The 2,628-nt window shown below is 43.3% G+C and overlaps 1 pseudogene; it reads left to right on the top strand.

The window, feature by feature from the left end:
• Nucleotides 1–1,372: 1,372 nt before the first annotated feature.
• Nucleotides 1,373–2,048, top strand: LOC102857862 (annotated as a pseudogene).
• Nucleotides 2,049–2,628: the final 580 nt, after the last annotated feature.

Genomic DNA, 2,628 nt, shown 5'->3' with positions numbered 1-2,628 from the left:
GGGCGAGTCCTTGGAGAAGGACATCATGCATGGAAGTGAGGGACAGCTCTGGAGAGGAAGACTCCAGATGAGATGGATTGACTCAGTAACTAGGGTAATAGGGGTGGTGTGTCAGAATCAGTGAGACTGGGTCCAGATAGGCAGAGTTCAAAGCTATTGTTCCTAGGATTGCTATGAATCACAGGTGACTTGATGTCCCACACCACCACCAACAAAATACAATTACTAAATCAATTCACATTTTAATTTTAAAGATATGCTCCTTTAGAAAATTTTGGCTAAATAAAACATTTTAATGGAAAAGTTAAACATTGTTTAATGAGATTTTAATTTGTTATATTCTTACTCTAACATACTTTGAGTATATTGACAAGAGGTAACAGTCTTCGGAAAAATACATGCTGAAAAAGTGGAGAATTGTTGAGAGAAAAAACACCAACAAAATAGATTGACTCAATGACTATAATAATGGGCTCATGAATGTGAGCTCAAAGTGGAAGAGTTGGGAGCTGACGGGTGAGGATGGGTAGGGGTGAAATCATAGGGTTGCACATTTTGGTGGGTGGAGGGAGGGGGTGAAGGAAATGTGAAGGATCCTGTGGGGACTTGAAATGACAGGGTAATGGTGGGCAAGGTCCAATGGTGAATAATTTAATTAAACATAATACATTTGAAAGATTGTACGAAACACAATATGAATGAAGAATAGTGTGAAACACAATGCATATTAACTTTGTAAGCAAATAGATGTAAAACTCTAAAAAAGAAAATACCAAAAAAGAGTATATATAAGAGATCTATCTTTGCTCTCTATACCTACCCAATCTATATTCTGAGAGCATGATTTGAGAAGCCTGACTTTATAAAGAAGTATATGGCCTCAGGTTGGAGGAAGTCTCATCTAATATCTAGTTATTCAGATGACACAATATTGCTTGTCTAAAGCAAGGAAGACTTGAAACACTTGCTCCAGAAATTAGAGAATATTGTCTTGAATAAAGAATGCATCTCAACATCAAGAATTCAAAAATCCAACAACAACAAAAAAATAATTCAAAAATCCTCACCATTAGACAAATAAGCATCAACATGATTGATGAAGAAATGATTGGAATTGTTGACAGATTTCTCTTATGTGGATCCACAATCAACACCATTGGTATTGCTATCAAGAAGTCAAAGATTACTACACCAGAAAGTTGGCTATAGAGTAGAGTACCCCCTGACCACTCCTCATGTTGGTGGAAGCTTGGGTGCCATACAGTGGTGACTGAGCGAGCCTGGCGGGCGTGCACCCATCTCTGACCCAGCCTCCACGTGCCCCCACCCCCACCCCACGTCTCTGCTCTCCTAATCCTTCCCGTCCCAGGCAATGGTGAACTATTTCCTGGGCCAGAGCGTGCTTGGAAGTTCCTGGGACCAAGTGTTTGCAACCTTCTAGCAGCGGTACCCGAATCCCTACAGCAAATATGTCTTGACGGAAGGTATAGTACACCGGGAGGTAACCCCTGACCAGAAACTCCTGTCCCGGAGACTCCTGACCAAGACCAAAAGCACGCCCCGCTGGGCTGGGCGATTCTTTCATGCCAATGTTGCTCACTCGGTGTACATCCTGGAGGACTCTATTGTGGACCCACAGAATCAGACCATGACCACCTTCACCTGGAACATCAACCATGCCTGGCTGATGGTGGTAGAGGAACGCTGTGTTTACTGTGTGAACTCTGATGACAGTGGTTGGGTCGCAATTCGCCGAGAAGCCTGGGTCTCTCTCCTCTAGCTTGTTTGGTGTCCCCAGAGCTGTCCAGGAATTTGGTCTGGCTCGATTTAAAAGCAATGTTACCAAGACTATGAAGGGTTTTGAATACATCTTGACCAAGCTACAAGGTGAAGCCCCTTCTAAGACACTTGTTGAAACTGCCAAGGAAGCCAAGGAAGCCAAGGAAAAGGCAAAAGAGACAGCACCGAAGGCTACAGAGAAGGCCAAGGACCTAGCCAGCAAGGCAGCCACCAAGAAACAGCAGGAGCAACATCAGCAATTTGTGTAGCCATCATCGGCCCTGCACAGCCGATCCACTACTACCATTGCACAGCAGACAATCCAGCTCCAAACCCCTAGCCCTAGTGTGTTCTCTTCTTAAAAATCAACATCCAGCCCTATATCTTGCCTAAGAGATAGGTTAAGGCGAGGGGTAAGAGTCTTGTTTGTCATCTACAGAACAGCAAGCATGTCATCCTTGGTCCGTGTTGATTGTGCATATTCCTCCCATTTGGCAGGTGAGGCACAGAGAGTTACAGACTTGCCCAGGTCAGTGTGCAAGTGAAGTGGGAAATGCTAGACTGTAAGCTCCATGAGAGCAGGGATCTTTTTCCTCTCTGATGTGTCCCAAGTATTTGGAATAATATCTAGTATGTAATCGGCACTCAATAAATAACTGTTGGCTTAAAAAAAAGTTGGCTGTAAAGGATATTAAGAATATCAAAGATTTGAGTCTTAGAAGGTCCTATTCATCTATGTTATCTTCTCCTGGTTGTAGAATGGGACTGTCCTTGGGGTTGGGGAGAGACTGAGTAAGATGGGTTCAATAATGTATACTGCACTGAAACAGAGGAGGGAGAAAACTGTTT

This window comes from Elephantulus edwardii, unplaced genomic scaffold (assembly GCF_000299155.1).
Source record: "Elephantulus edwardii isolate Elephantulus edwardi_28Jun2011 unplaced genomic scaffold, EleEdw1.0 scaffold00159, whole genome shotgun sequence".
NCBI lineage: Eukaryota > Metazoa > Chordata > Mammalia > Macroscelidea > Macroscelididae > Elephantulus > Elephantulus edwardii.
The sequence above is the reverse complement of the archived record's forward strand: the minus strand, read 5'-3'. Positions and strand labels throughout refer to the sequence as shown.